Below are 17,086 nucleotides of genomic sequence, written 5' to 3'. Positions count from 1 at the left end.
ATAATCAAAATTAATTGCATATGTTGACATAACTTAAAAGAATTGAGAGCTCTCAACTTTATCCAATCCCATATCTTAAATGATCATCTACTTGAGAAAGTGGAACACATTTTGCTATTTTACTAATTATTGCTCTTGGTTTTCCAAAGCTTGCCATGTCATCAGCATTCAAGTGCTAATTATCTAAAACTAGAAGTTTGTCAAATATATTCTTGCTGTTATGTTAATCTAATATTTTGATTACACTGTTCTTTTGAAGAATAGATTTTAAAGGCAAAATTTTACCCCAAAGTTAAAAAACATGTAAAGAATTGCCAAGTCAGAGATGAAAGTTTCTGTAGTCAACTCTAAATAAGTTACAAAGAAAAATCAATTTCATTTATCAAAATACTTATCACTATAATAAATTGTATTTACTTCTCTAATGTAATTAAATTTCTATAATTATCTTGATATACACTGAAAAATGTAGAAGACAAAATAGTTATGATTTCCAGAAGTTTATAATTTATAATACCTGCTTTTCATTAAAAAAACATAACAGTAATTAAATGAATTATTTTAAGACAAGATGCCAATACTTTTTGCCACAAATATTCCACTCACTGGTCCAATAACATTATCTTCATCCGAGGACATGGCGAAAACTATGAGTCCCCAGTCTCTTATCTGAAACTCTCAGAACCAAATGTTTTTGTATTGTTTTTCATTTTTTAGAGACAAGAGTCTCACTCTGTCGCCCAGGCTGGACTGCGGTGGCACAAGCATAACTCACTGTGGCCTCAAAATCCTGGGCTCAAGTGATCCTCCTGCTTCAGCCTTTCGAATAGCTAGTATTATACAAGCATGCACCACCATGGCTAGTACTGTATTAATTTTTTTGTAGAAATGAGTTCTTACTCAGGCTGGTCTTGAACTCCTGGTCTCAAGTGATTTTCCCATCTCTGCCTCCCGAAGCACAGGAATTATAGGCATGAGCCACCATGCCCTGCCAGGACTGACTGTTTTCAAAATTTAAAATGTTTCTGGGTCAGGCATGGTAGTTTATGCCTGTAATCCCAGTATTTTTGGAGGCCGAGGTGCGTGGATTACTTGAGGTCAGGAGTCTGAGGTCAGCCTGGTCAACATGGTGAAACCTCATCTACAAAAATACAAAAATTAGCCGGGCTTGGTGGAGGGCACCTTTAATCCCAGCTGCTTGGGAGGCTGAGGCAGGAGAATGACTTGAACCTGGGGGGCAGAGGTTGCAGAAAGTAAAACAGTAATATATGATGTAAAACCTACAGAGGGTTCTGGTGCAATATCTTGTAATTAAGCATATTAATATTTTTGCAGTGAAACATCTGAATATTGATAATAAGTGGCCTAAAGACTAGCCACACACAATTTCAGATCAGCATGTACTGCTAAGTGCATTTACTCAAATTTACCTTAAAATGTTCGGTTTTCAATTAAAAGACAATTCACAGACTATAGGGAAACAATATTTGAAATACATGTATCTGACAAAGGACTCATTTCTAAAATGTAAAAGAACGCTAACAAATCAATAATTTTAAAAATGGGCAAAAAAGAAAGCAAAGCCATTTCACAAAACAGAATATACAAATGGCCAGTGAGCAAATATAAAAGCACTCAACATCATTAATCATCAGTAAACACAAATTAAAACCATGATGTGACACCATTTCACATCCATTAGAAGGCCCAAAGTCTGAAAGATCAAGACTGACTGTGCTAAATGTTGATGAGGATGAGTGATCTGAACACTCATACTCTGCTGGTGAGAGTACAAAATGGCATAACTACTTCAGAGAATTATTTTGCACTTCCTTATTAATCTAAATATCTACTCTATGACCCAGTAATTTCATTCCTCGATATGTACCCAAGAAAAATAAAAATATATACTGATCAAAAGACTTAAAATCTCAAAACTTTTTTGAATGAAAGAATTCAGACATAGAAATGAACATGCTATATGGCTGTTTACATGAAATCTAAGAACAGGTAAAACTAATCTCTGATGATAGTAATCAGAAGGTGATTCCTGGGAGAATTGTAGAAAAAAGGGTAATTTAAGGAAACTATGAGGTGATGAAAATGGTTTATATCTTATTTTGAGTGGGAAATAACACAGGTGTATACAGTTGTCAAAGCTCATCTAACTGAACACTTGGGATCTGGTATTTTACATAAATTCTACCTCAATCTTTTTAAAAATCTATTTTCAGAGTTGTTTTTTCACTTTGGAATTGCAGGTCAAGGACTGTGGACCTGTATTAAATGCTTGCTTTTTGACAACTCTTACCTCCAATGGAAGCAGTTAAATACATTCGGCAGCACAGAGGAATTCTGCTCTTAAGGACTGTTGGCCTGAGGATTCAAATCTTAATGATCGTTTAATTTTTCACAGAAAAATCTAACACAGTCTGGTTTGATAAACCAAGGAGGATTACTTCAAAGACAGAAAATACAATTTTGCATTAAAACCTCAAAGTACACCACAGGTTAATAAACCTAGTAGATAATATTTACATCTTAAAGAAAAAACTCCAAATCTTTTCTAACCACCGCATCCCCAAATTGTGTCTTGTTAATTTTCCAGCTGATGGGGAGAGTAAAACAGAGAGATGAGACTTCACTTGTCTCTACTCATTGTTGAGGGGTCCCCAGATGGGGCACCTGCTGTTTATTCACTCCTATCAGGTTTCAACATTCCAATCACATAGCAATGCTAGGACTTGAGGTTCCTTTCAGATTATATTCCATATTGTACAATAAACACACAGCTTCAACAGGAAAATTCCTTCCAGTTGCCAGGTAGAGCACTGGCTACAATTAAGAATCTTTGGGGAAAGACCTGATGAAGACTTCCTAACCAGATGCTGCTGTCTTCATTTAAATGTTGGCTTTAAAAAGGATGAAGCATTCGAAAAGCTAGGATTATCTTTTACGTGATCGTCGATGGCACACACAACTCCAACATTTGCACCTCTGCCTGCTTCTAATCTAGGGAAAATTCAAAACAACTAATATTAAATCTTCAAATTGTGTTATATCTTCCCTCAATTAAAGTTTATTGAGAAAACTCTCCATGTTTACTTCGTATTGTTGTCTTTATTTGGTTGTGATCTACTGGGTGAATGGTAGAAAGCAAGCAAAACTATGCACTTATGAAAAAAACATATTACAAATTATGTTAATTACACAAGTCTTAAGACAATTTACTGTTTTCTCCTGTAAGACAGTGTGGAATAGAAGAAATGACACAAGTTTGGTAGCATGCCAACATGGATTGAAGCAGCCATCTTTCCTAGCCATGGAACCATGGACACTTTCTTGCTACTATTTAAGTCCTAGTTTCCTCATCTGTAAAGTGAGGATGATAATATTAATAATTATTTCAGTAACCACTACAAAGAGTTGCTGAAAGAATTAATGGAGATAATATTTGTAAATGTCTAGTAGAGCAGCCCCATATTTAACTTCTCTAGAAAATTACTGAGCACATTATTTCCATTTGCTTCAATTTTCTATCTGTAAAATGAGGGTAATGGAACCTTCCTGACAGGGTAAAATTAACATGTGTAAAACACTTAACTACTGGCCAATAAAGATACTAATATTAGTACCGATTCTCTCCATTCCTCCCATTTATGATACAAACATTCTTATGTTAGCTCTTGCCGCTTCACTATTGTTGTGAATCTTTACCCATCATTGAGAATTAAGCTCCAGAAATGCTCAAGGTTTGAATCAGTATTGCACTGACTGGCCCCTTAGTCTTCAGAACACAGGAACATGATAATAAAGCTGTTTGATTCAAGAAGGTCAGGGTATAACCAAAATGCAGCAAGGTCTCTACACGAAAGAGTATTTTTTTCCAGGAGAGGGTGGTGAAAGGATGAGGGCTGGGGAGGAACCTGAGAGTAAGGGATCACCTTAACTAGAAGAGAGTCACAGCACTTCTCTGGAGCAGAACTGCCTTTTCCTGATCCCCAATGCCTGAGAGAGTCCTTGGTACATACTACGTGTTCAAGTAATATAAGCTGAACTAAGTATCTTGTTGAAACTTCCCTGATCTGGAAAGAGCTTCCCTGAATCTCCCCAAAAGGCCTAAACATGCCTAAACACCAGTATATTTAGTGATTTGCATTAAGACTCTTAAAGGTATACATACACATTAATCAAGTAATTCTGCTTCTCATAATATACTCTAAGGAGAAAATCAGTTGTGAATGACATTTGTTGTACAAGAATATTTAATGCAGAATTATTTATAATATTACAAAATTAAAAATAAAAATCCAGCGAAAGGAAAGGAGTTACAAAAATTGTGTCAAATGCTCAACATGGAATTTTACAGAAATACCAATAATCATGTTTCCAAAGTTTACTTGATAACTGAAAAATATTTACAGAAACTATTAAGTGAAAAAGCACTTATATATAGAGTTGGTTGTATAAATAACATGACCAGTGTATTTTACCTCCAAAATAAATATGTACATAAATAGATATGTAATTTTACACACAAACATACAAGTATGTAAAGACAGGAATAAATTATTCTAAAATGTGAATGGTGATTAACTCTGGCAAGGCCATGGAAAATTTTTATTTGTTTCTCTTTTAGTTTTATGTATTTTCTAATTTTCTGTAATGACTTCATTTTACTTTTATAAATAAAAACATTCTAAATTGCAATCCATGTTGAAGAGCCAAAAAAAACAACAAACAGCAAATATAAAACCACTTTATAGAATGAAACTTTAGGCCTGGCTTTGCCCTTTTGTACCATGTAACCACAGACTAATTATCTACTGGCTTACAGCTTCCAACTCTGTATTTGTTAAGAAAAATAATTCCTACTATTCAGTATTGTTGATAGGATTAGAGATAACCCATGGAAAAAGTCTAGAATATTACAGTTGTTCAGTGAATAACAGGTATTCTTATTGTCATTTACATTCTGCCTTACATTATTTTAACTTGATTTTTCATATCTATATTAATAAATTATAATCCCCATGAGGACAGCGCTTATCTGTGTTCCCCACAGCACTAGGTATAAAGTTTTATGAAAAGCAAGCTTTCAATTAAGCCCACAAAATTGTAGCAAAATAAAGAACTTGAAATATACTTGAAAAATCCTTCCAGTCAAAGGTGATCATTATCTACAGCCACATAGCATAATACAGGAAGGCTCTCACATACAAAGTTGCAGGTACAGTCACTCACAGTGTTACCTCTTTCTCCAGTGAATTTCAGAATATGATTGATAATGCCAGCCTTGAATTCTTTCTCAAAACCAAACTTGAATAAGTGGCAGGTACTGTACAAAGCCAGCCAGTTCCATCTTTCAAAATATTTACAGTTTAAGACAGAGAAGTTTTAAAATTGGAAGAAAGCATTAAATGCAAATTACATTTAAGTTCTCTCTCCTAAAACCATAAAACACAAATTATTTAGCCTGTGAAAACTAAATGAGATAGTGTATATGGACACATTATAAGTGACATACATGCTATCATTACCAGTGTTTTAAATATATACTCATATCACCCTGTATCTGTTCTTCATAACACTTACTGCTTGTATTTACATATCGTATTAGAAGCCCCTAACCTCAACCCATTCCAGGTGCACGGCATACCAAGCTACACTTGGAGTCTCTGCTCCAGCACTCTGACTTTCATCCCTCCCTTACACTTTCATGCTCTCTCCTACCACAAGGAATGGCCAATACTGTTTTCAGTGCTTCAAATGCTCTTTCCTCTGCCCTTTGTCTTCTTAACTCCTCATTTCTCTGCTCTCGGTTCTTGTGTCACTCTTCAAACAAGTCTTCCTGTATATCTCCAACCTAATGGAATCCCTCTTCTATAATTCAGCAATGCACCAAGTACCTCTCCTTCATTGGCATGGCCAAAGTTATACTTTTTACTAAGAGATGCCTATTAGGCATTCAGCAAACAACTGCAAGAATAATAAATAAGATTTTGACGGGCCTATGTCAAACTAGACTCGGGATCAAGAACAAGATTCAAGTTCTGGCTGACTCAGATACCACTCCTTTTAGCACTATGCTATGTTGTCAGCTATATGATCCTGGGAAAATTATTTAGCTTCCCTTTCTTGTTTTTGGTTATATCAGGAACTATTTTGAAGAGGCTTAAGCCAAATTTATTGGCTCAAGTAACTGGAAAGAGAATGTCTGCAGACTCCAGTCTCCCATATCTAACCTATAACAGCATCTATTTCCATAAACTGCCTTCTTTCCTATTACTATCAATGAACTATATTTTCCCGTTAAGTCTTCCTCCACTAGCACCCTTGATTCCATCCTTCTCTCCCCTATTCAACAAACTTGATCCAGCAATTCTTCCGTGTCCTTATCATCATTTTTTTCCTTCTTTTGAATCATTCCCACTGATGTACAAAAATATGCTATGATTTCTCCTATCTTAAAAAGTAAAATACCTCAAAAAAAATTAATCCATGTCCCCAGTGAAATACCATCTTATTTGCTCCCCTTTGCAGCAAAAAGTTTCCTTTTAAAAAAAAAAAAAAAAAAAAAAAAAAAAAAGGTGTCTATGCTCACTGTCTGCCACTTTCCTCCCACACTCTCTTGAGTGCACTCCAGGCAAGCTTTTGCTCCAGTTAATTCACTGAAACTACCTCTTCAATACTTCTCCTGACAAGGTCATCAGTAGACCCAGGCTGACCCATTTGACATAGTAACCATTCCTTCCTTCTTGATCCATTTTTTTTATCTTGCCTGCCAGGGCATCACCCTCTGCTGGTTTCCCCCCAGCTTTATAGTTCACTCTACTCATCCATGGTCATGTAATCAAATGCCTTCTGCATATGCTGATGAAACTCAAATTTATCTCTCTTAGATCCATTTTCCTAGTTCCAGATTCATATATTTAATTCTTCACCATCATATCTGCTCAGATGACTAACAGCTGTCTTAAACTCAACATGTCCCAAACTGAACTCCTGCTCCACCTACTGCCTTCCCCACCTCAGCTGATAATGATGCCATTCGTCAGTTGCTCCGGGTAAAAAAACTTGATGTCATCATTGATCCTTCTCTTTTGGTCATAATACTATCCAACCCCTCAGGAAATCTTGTTGGCCTGCATTTAAATCCATAAATCCAGTCATTTCTCACATCCTTGTTCAAGTCACCAGTAATTTTCTCTCTCATGAATTATTCAAATAGCCTCCTTACCAGTTTTCCTATTTCTATTGTTGTCCAATCTGATAGTATTTTCCGACAAATCCCTTAAATGTATAAATCAGATCATTTCACTTTACCGCTCAAACCAGACAATGGTTTCACATTTTACAAACATAAAAACAAAAATTCTTACAACGGTTACACAGCCCCACATCATCTGGACCTACCTCCTTTTACCTCTCTGATCTCATCCCCTTCAACTCTTCCCTCAAATAGATTCTGCCACACTGGCCACCTGTCACTAGTATATACCTGGCACACTCAACTGAAGGTCAAGGCACTTGCTGTTTCATCTCCCTGGATCATGATTCTTCCAGATACTCCTTTGCCATACTCCCTCACCGTTTTCAAATATTTGTTCAAAATGCCTACCTTGATTCTCTAATTTAAATTGAAATCTGCCTCCCTCCCTGCTCCCAGCATTGTCTATTTATTTTCTTAACCTGCGCAATTCCCCCTACTCCAAGAGATTTATCATTCTCTAACATACTATGCAATTTACTTAAATATTATGTTTATTGTCTGCCTTTCCCTATTAGAATGTAAGTTCACAAAGCAAACATTTTTAACTGTTTTGAATCCCCAAAACCTAGAACAGTGCCTTGCATTTGAGTTGGCAGGCCCTCAATATCTCTTGAATGAATGGGAATATTAGAGGTGGAATGGGCCTCAGGAATAACTGGCTTCAGAAACAGTACCATACCATCTGTCCAGACTTTCTGCATTCATCATCTCTGTTTTGTTTCCTGTGTCTTTAGCCTCATTCTCTCCTACTACATGTGAATTTCTTCTGCAGTTTGGGGGTGTGAGATGGGGATGAGGCCACAGAGAGCCTCATATTTATAATGTCCCAACTAAAAGTAAAGAGAGAACTTTTCTCTTTTATAGTCAAAAAATCAAATTCCAGGGAAGGCCTCTGACTCACCTGGTCAATGAGCAAAACAATTGGCCAAGTCTGGGTCATAGAGCCACTCTTATTAGGAGTAGAATCTTGTAATTGACAGCCTTATGCATGGGCTAAGTGACATTTCCAAAATGTAACAAAATATTACAAATCTAATGGGCTGGAAATATCAAAAGAGGATTGCTACATTTTCCTATTTCTCTAATTTTTTCTTTTCTATTATCCTTTTCTTAATTCTAGTTTGTTCTCTTTAGTATTAGGGCATATGTTGTTTGTTAAAACCCACGTCTCTAACTGCAATATTAAAAATCTGGAAAACATCACCCCAAGCCTTTAGATGCAGCAAAAAAAAAAAAACAAAAGAGAGAGAGAGAGAGAGTGTGAAGTTGAAAACTGAAGAGAAAACTACCCATGAAAACATTTATTGGTGGTGCATGCCTAGTAAATTCTTCATGACAATCACAAAAATAACATACCTATGAGTCATGTTTACCATGTACAAAATACATGCACATATTAATGATCATACATCCCTTCAAGATAAGTGATTATTAACCACAATTTACAGATGACACATCTGAGAGATAAAATGTTTATTGTCACAGTGTCATGAAGCAATGAAATAATGGATCCTAGATTCAAGCTTTGGTCCTTTGAATACAAATGTCATGAACTTCTTACTATACACCACCACTTGCTCATAAAAATTTTACTAGCAAGTAACATTTCATCTATCACATTAAAGTTTTCACAATGGCCACATTCTTACCCAGCGCCCAACTAGCACCATCAAGAGCAGACAACTCTAGAATTCTCTCCTTGCCAGACTGAGTCCAGTGCTTGGCAAGATGACCAAATGCATGCTTTTATGCCTTCTATAGTAGCTATATGGGAGACATTGATGTGCTAGAAATGAATGGGTATTCTACACTTTCCATCCCATCTTCAAGATCAGTATCCCTAGAAAACATTTTACCTACTGTGCCTGAATCAGTCCAAAATTTATTAAGAAATGAAAATTCTTTCAAAGGTTAAGTAAGGATGGGAATGTTCAGTCATCCTGTCCTATTTTTGTCTTCTTGGCTGCAATGATTCATCATAGTTTTAGGAAAGTGTTTCATGAAAGGTTTTATAAACAGATTCATACTGACTTGGTGTATGAATGAACACCTCCCACTGATTCTGGGCAAGAAAACAAATTTTATACAAAATTATGTACTAGTTTCTAGCTAATGCTTCCCCTTCCTACCCAACAGTGAAAATATAGTCACTAAAGGTGCTGGAAGAAGTATGAGATAGTGATTAGAAACATGGATCCTAAGGTCAGAACACCCCAGTGCAAATTTCAGTTGTCACTTGCTATCTGTACAGCTTTGGACAACTATTTTTCTTGCCACCTCCTCTTTTTTTTAATTTGTAATTTCCATAGGTTTTGGGGGAACAGGTAGTATTTGATTACATAAGTTCTTTAGTGGTGATTTGAGAGATTTTGGTGACCCATCACCTAAGCAGTATACACTGAACCCAATTTGTAATCTTTTATCCCTCACCCCACTCCCACCCTTTCCCCTGAGTCCCCAGAGTCTATTGTATCATTCTTATGCCTTTGCATCCTCATAGCTTAGCTCCCACTTATGAGTGTCTTTAAAACCAGGATTGGTAATAGATCCTACTCCATAGGATTGCTGTGAGTACTCAAAGAATTCTATAAAAAGCACTTAGAACAGTGCCAGGAAAACCATAAATGTTATATAAGACTCTGTTGTTACCATTTTATCTAACTTGTCGTTTTACGGATGAGGAAACTGAGGCAAAACTTGTATAATTCCCCCAAGGTCACAAATCTAGTGTATGAACATCTGACACCTCATTATCCATATGCTTTTTTACACATTATTTTGCCTTTTATATCCTGTCTTTTAATACATGGAAAACCTTCCATTCATTAAGAGTAGATGTTAAAAACAAACTGTACATTACATGAGAACCAACGTGGCTGCCTTGAAGACCTACAATACTTTTGGTAGTAAATAATTCCAGGTGTGTAACTGAAGGACTCTGAGAATGATGCACAAGCCAAGTCATATTTTAAAACTCGCTTATACATCTTGATGAGAGCAATAAGGGACATGTCTTGTTTTTCTGGGATTATGATTTCATTGCTTTGCATGAGTAAAGACCTATTTCTTTCCTTTTCACTTCAGTTAATTTGCTCTGTAAATAGGCATCAGCAGAGCTATACTTAATAAAGTGTGAAACTAAAAATGGAAAACTTCCTATTTGTTTCAACCAAATATATGGGAGAGAAACAGTGCATTCACTAGCACTGGTCATGCATTCGTCAAGGTACAGTGTCAAAGTCAATGTGTGTTACAATGAAGGATGTTGCATTCAAAGGCTGCCCTTGCTATATAAAGCAGGACACATGAAAGCCCAATATACCATCTAGGCTATGAATTACCTTTCCCTTTTCTATTCGCCACCTCCTTCCCTTTTATTTTTAATGATAATGAAACTGAATTAGGTATTACGTGTCAACCTAAGGCATGCATCTTCAGTGTCCTTGCATTTTATCATCAAATACAGTTCATGCCACCTCAGTACACACTTCCAGGCTTGGCTGTTTTCCTGTCTGGTGCAACGCACAAGGACAGAGCAGACATATCAGAGATTGACAATCAGGCACACTGATGCAATGTATATAATGTGTCACATTGACAAGTCACCCCAGGAAACACTAAAGGGCCCAGCCAACACTGTTTTTATTATAGCAATTTTTTTTTTTTTAGAAGAAATCTATGTTCAGACAGATTGATTTGTAGATGATTTGAAGGTAAAATAGTTGCTATCACTTCTGAAGAGATGCCAATACTTGGTCCTTCTATTCTCAAATATTTAGTTATGTATCTAATATATAGCTTATCTTAGAATACTGGCTTAGTCTATCTTAGAATGGTGAATACATTATATGATGGAATGTAAACAATCATAAATCAAGAAAGTTGTCCAGATATCTGTAACCTAAGAACACACTGGAGTTGACCAAAATATTCTTTAGCAACATGTAAGATCTACCTTCATTTTTGTATTCATTCATCTTTTCATCAAGGTTTTCTTTAGACTTCTTTGTCACAATGTGAGGCAGTAGGGATACACTGTCCATCATTCTACCCATGGGGCTCAGTGACTAGTGAAGGGAGTAAATATACTCACAAAATTTCAGTGTAAACATCTTGGAATGTAGTGAGTTCAAACCACATCTCTGAATGACTGGCTAGCTATGAATTACTAACACAGCTTATGTTTTATATAATATAGGCATAAATATAGTATTGAGAGAGTAAAGACTACCTCTGCCTCCAGGAGCATGAGGTGTGAGCGAGGAAAAGACATATGCAATGGGTCTTGAAGGATTATTAGGGAATCAAAAGGAGAAGATAGAAGAAGGGCATTTTAGCACAGGGTTTAGCCTGCGCAAAGGCACAAGAGCCCAAGAAGGTGTGACTTGCTTGGGGCTGAGTGAGAAAATCATGTGTTGCATATCTGCTTATATCGTGGTTAAAAGTTGGTGAAAAAAACACAGCCAAAAGGATAGACGAGGGTCGAAGTTTATTCCATGCAAATCCCTTTTTGCTTTATCTTATGATCATTACAAGATCACCAAAAAGTTGAAGCAAGACTGTGATGTGGCATTTTGGGGAAAGGTAACTGGTAACAGTATAAAGTTTAAACTGAACCAGCGATGGCGTGTTATCAGGAAACCATTTACAAGACAAGTGCAAAAGATGCTTCAAGCCAAAAAAGGGTCAAAGACCAAAAGGAGCAAAGCAGGGCAAACAGAATACAGAGCTGAATTTACAGCGGAAAATAATCTCCTGTTCTCCAAAACACATTTCATTCTTTCACCTAAAAACAACATTATAATAGTGTATTGCCTTGTTCAACCAGTCTTTATTTAGGGATAGAGGAAAAACAGACATAGTTAGAAAGACTGAATGTGAGGATATTTTAGGTAATAGTATTAACCCAGGAAGCATGAAGCAATAGCATCTGATGGAGTGGTATGATAAGATACGTGAATTACACATTTTACAGCAATGTAGTAAAACTAGGGAGAAGGTTAGCAATAACATTCTCACATTTCCAAAATACTTAGTAACAAATATAAGTGGTGGAGGGGGCGGGGCGGTGGAGGGATAACCAGCTTCTGAAGGCTCTGAAAATTGACTCAGGCTAGGCAATGTTGTTTCCTTTGGTTACGGCAAGATTAGAGCAGATCTCACATTCAAACAAGACACGTAGAAGGAGCAACACCCGAAGGGTACCCAATGGCCAGATGTTATCATTAAGTCATTGAGGCAGAGCAGGCAATGACAGGAAAAAGGAGGACTGAAGGAGCCTGCTGTCAGATTGAGAGCTGATTGTCATAGCTTGTCATGGATTAGCCAGGCACTGTTGACCCAGCAGCCATGGTAAATTGAAGTCAGTGCAAAGACCATAAATCTTGCCTTCACATACCATATACGGCATCCTCTTTGCTTCTCAGACCCTTTCAGTTTCTTATGGGTCATAATCAAACTGGAAGGCATTCACTGTAAAAGTGGTTGTGGTGAGTTGAATGGTAGTCCTCCAACAGATATTTCCACTCAGAAGCTGTGAATGTGAGCTTATTTGAAAAAAAAAAAAAAAAAAGAAAAAATAATTTAAAAAAGCCTTTCCACATGTACTTGAGATAACGATCTCAAGATAGGCTCATGATGGATTAAAGTGGGTACTAAATCCAATGACAGTTGTCCTTAGAAGAGAAGAGGAGTACACACACAGTGAAAAGACCCTGTGAAACCAGAGTCAAATATCCAAGTGATGCATTTACAAGGCAAGGAATGCCAACAACTGCAGGCAACCACCAGAAGCTAGGAGAGAGGCATGGAACAGATTCTTCCCCAGAGCCTCTAGAAAAACGACAGCAGCAACAAAACCTTGATTTTGGATTTATGGTCTCTAGAACTATAAGCAAATAAATTTCTGCTGTCTTAAGCCACCCACTATGAGGTTATTTTTTACCTCAGCCACAGAAAACTAATATAATGGCCTTATTCTAATGTTGGAGTTAGCAGTTCCCAGTTGGGCAGTCACAGACATGCTCTGTATTTGGGGTATTCAGATTTGAATCTACCTGACTTGCTCTAAAAGGCAACTGCAGATTTTAATTAGAGGACATAATTAAAAGATTCAAATAGCAGATGGATACTGTAATCCCAGTACTTTGGGGGGCTGAGGTGGGCGGATTATCTGAGGTCAGGAGTTCGAGACCAGCCTGGCCAACATAGTGAAACCCTGTCTCTACTAAAAATACAAAAATTAGCTGGGCGTGGTGGCATGCGCCTGTAATCCCAGCTACTCGGGAGACAGGCAGGAGAATTGCTTGAGCCCGGGAGGCGGAGGTTGCAGTGAGCCGAGATCGTGCCACTGCACTCCAGCCTAGCCAACAGAGTGAGAGTCTGTCTCAAAAAAAAAAAAAAAAAAAAAAAAAAAAAAAAAAAAGAAACTGCTTTTATATAGACATTAGAAAATGCTGCCGGGGGTCCCTTTTGATTTCTTAGAAGTTCTGGTTGAACTAACATTCAGTCTCTAGGGAAGGAGAGACAGAAACGGGAATAAATTCTCGGTCCCATCAGTGCCTGAGCTAGCCACCACAAACCCCTTCTATGACAAGGTTGCCCTCAATTTTACTCTTACATCTATAATGACTCTTATTACCCTTTCCACTTGTGACATTCCTATTTGCCACTAATTGACCAAATTAATCAGTGGGACGGGAAATAATCGCTCACTAGCTGTCAAGCAAACCTTGTCACTTTGTGACTTCCAAGGGCTCAAAGCCATTCAATTCAATTAGCTTCAGTGTTTTACACACAACACTATATAGCCATTTGTAAAATTCCTTCATGTTTTGTTCTTTTTTTCCTGCAACATACAATAACACATCTTTAATAAATACACTAAAAATAGACACAAGAACTGACCATGCTGAAAGCGCTGCTTTTGAAGGATTCAACATCCTCTGCTTTAAAATTATCCACTGTAAAAGTTATATCCTTTCTGAGTGCCCTTTTAATGTCTGGAGGAAAAACCGGATTTTCTGGTTGTCCAAAATGATCAGTAGCTAATTACAGCTAATAGCAGTCAACTTTCACCTCTTCGTGCTAATGGAGGGAAGCACTGATGCAGGCAATCCCCAAATGGCAAATCTTCCATTAAATTTCAGCAAGTAAAAACACAAAAACATTTATACCTCAAGGTTTTTCCCTTAGTTCTTTGAGAAGATGCCTGAAAGTCAGAGGTTGTCTTTTAGATTGTCTAAAGGTAACATAGGTATGTTCCTACCACTCCTTGTACTTCACATTGCAACTATACTTACACCAAAATTAAAATGTAATTCACATCCCTTAGCAGGCACTAGCTGAGAAATGACAGGAGGGAACTCAGAGCGCTGAGATCACCAGGTCATAAAGCCTGTAACCCAAACTTGGATTAACAGTAGTAATCAATAATAACAATAACAACTCCCATTCCTGAGTACGTGTTACGTGCCAAGTACATTACCTGCATTAGTATCTATAATCATGGTAACAACCCTGCAAGGTATGATCTTTTTCATTTTATCAATGGGGAATTGAGACTCAGAGCAGGTATATGACCAACTTTGTGTTATCCAAATAGCAGATGACCTAATATCTTACTCCATTCCGGCTGTTACAACAAAATACCATATACTGAGTGACTTATAAACAATGGACATTTATTTCTCAATTTATCACAGTTCTTAGAGGCTGAAAAAGTTCAAGATCAATGTGCTGGCAAATCTGGTGTCTGGTGAGGGACTATTTCCTGTTTCATAGATGGTGCCTTCCTGCTGTGCCTTCACACGCTGGAAGGGGTAAATGAACTCCCTTGGGCCATTTTTACAAGGGCAATTATGCCATTCATGAAGATTCCACCCTGGTAATATATTCACCTATCAATAGCTCCACCTCCCAATACCATCACATTGAAGGTTAAGATTTCAACATGTGAATTTAGGGGGACAAAAACATTCAGACCATAGCACTGAGGTTATATCCAAATTTAATTTTACTCTAAGGTTTAAATTAAGCTCTTTCACAAGGCTGCTTAAAGAATGGACAACTTTTAGTCATCATTTTCAAATTTCCCTTTTGCAATCACAGCTGTCAGTTGCATGTACCAGTTCTATGGTTTGGATGTTGAACCCCTCCAAACTTCATGCTGAAACTTGATCCCCAATGTTGGAGGTGGGGCCTATTGGGAGGGTTTTGGGTCATGGGAGCAGATCCTTCATGAGTAGATTAATGCCCTGGTAGGGGGTGGTGAGTAAGTTGTTGCTCTGTTAGTTCCCTAGAACTGGTTGTTACAAAGAACCTGGTACCTCCTTCTCTCTCTCTCTCTTGCTTCCTCTCGTGCTGTGATTGCTATATAGTCTGGCTCCCCCCTTTGTCTTCTGTTTTGAGCAGAAGCTACTGGAGGCCCTCACCAAAAGCAGATGCTGGAGTTATGCTTCATGTACAGCCTATAAAACAGCTAGCCAATAAACCTCTGTTCTTTATAAATTATCCACCCTCAGCTACTCCTTCACAGCAACACAAACAAAGATAACTAGTTAAGTCACTTTACAAAATTAGGTGCTTAACAAAAATATCCTAACGTCTCTCCAAAGGACAGAAATTATTGTATGACACATGGCATTTGAGGTTTAGTTACTGAAATGTAAAAGAACCTTGTTAAAGGTTTTTTTGTTTAGAAGTCAACTGACAGGAAAAGATCTGGAAAGACCTATGATGTCATGGCTCTGGTGTCATAATCTTGCTCCTACATCAAACTTACCCACTGCAGGGTTGAGTTCTAAATCAAGATTCTCATCAGACAAGTTTAATTAATGTCTTCTTATTTTGTAGATAATTATTCTCTAGAAATGAACTTGCAAAATAAGTTTAAAAATGTACATTCTGGGGGTAAATAAAGAAAAATTATACTTCCGCAAAATGAAAATTATGATAAAGACATTACGAATTTTTAATATTCCTCAATAAGCTCATTATCCTTGAACAATATTGACACCACTAATAGTTTCATTCCATGATGGTGGTAATAAGATTATTATGAGTAAAGTCCATTCTGATCCCCATACAGATTGAGCCGGAAACTATGCTAAGGGCTGTAATGCAGAAATAGTAGTCAGTGACCACATTCCAATGGAAGAGATATACGCATACACAATAATTATATCCAAAGTATAGTTACTGTTGGCAGCACCACCATTCACCATGTTTCCAACAACAGAAATCTGGAGATATTCTTGACTCTTCCCTCTCTGAAACCTCTACTTTCAGGCCTTCTCAATGTGTTGATAGCTTTACTTCATATATTTTTTTAAAAATTTATCACCTCTCCATCCCACTCTTGTTCCCTTTGGCTACATTCTCATTATCTCTCACTCATATTTCTGTAACAGTTTTCTGTCCAATATTTCTATCTGTAGCATTACTTTTCTCCATAGAATTATGTCTAAAATGAAAATCTATGTGATCCTCATGCTTCTAACTAGTTATGAATGTCTTTGTGATAAGACATTCAGGTGAAAAGAAGTTCAAATGCTGGACCTTTTCATGCATCACATATGCTTGATCTTGGGCATTGCTTATACTCTTTAAGCCTAGTTTCTAATATTTAAACTGTTGCTTTCTTGTCGATCTCAGAGATAAATGAGAATAATGTAAATAAAACAAAAGGCTTATAGCAATCACTCAATAAAAATGAAATCATAATCATCATTTTAAGCTCTTTAGCTTTGCACACACATGCCCTTCAAGGCCAGACTTTCACCTAACTCTACATCCTTATCTCCAACATCTCTT

This window comes from Chlorocebus sabaeus, chromosome 25, assembly GCF_047675955.1.
Source record: "Chlorocebus sabaeus isolate Y175 chromosome 25, mChlSab1.0.hap1, whole genome shotgun sequence".
In the NCBI taxonomy this organism is placed as follows: domain Eukaryota; kingdom Metazoa; phylum Chordata; class Mammalia; order Primates; family Cercopithecidae; genus Chlorocebus; species Chlorocebus sabaeus.
The sequence above is the reverse complement of the archived record's forward strand: the minus strand, read 5'-3'. Positions refer to the sequence as shown.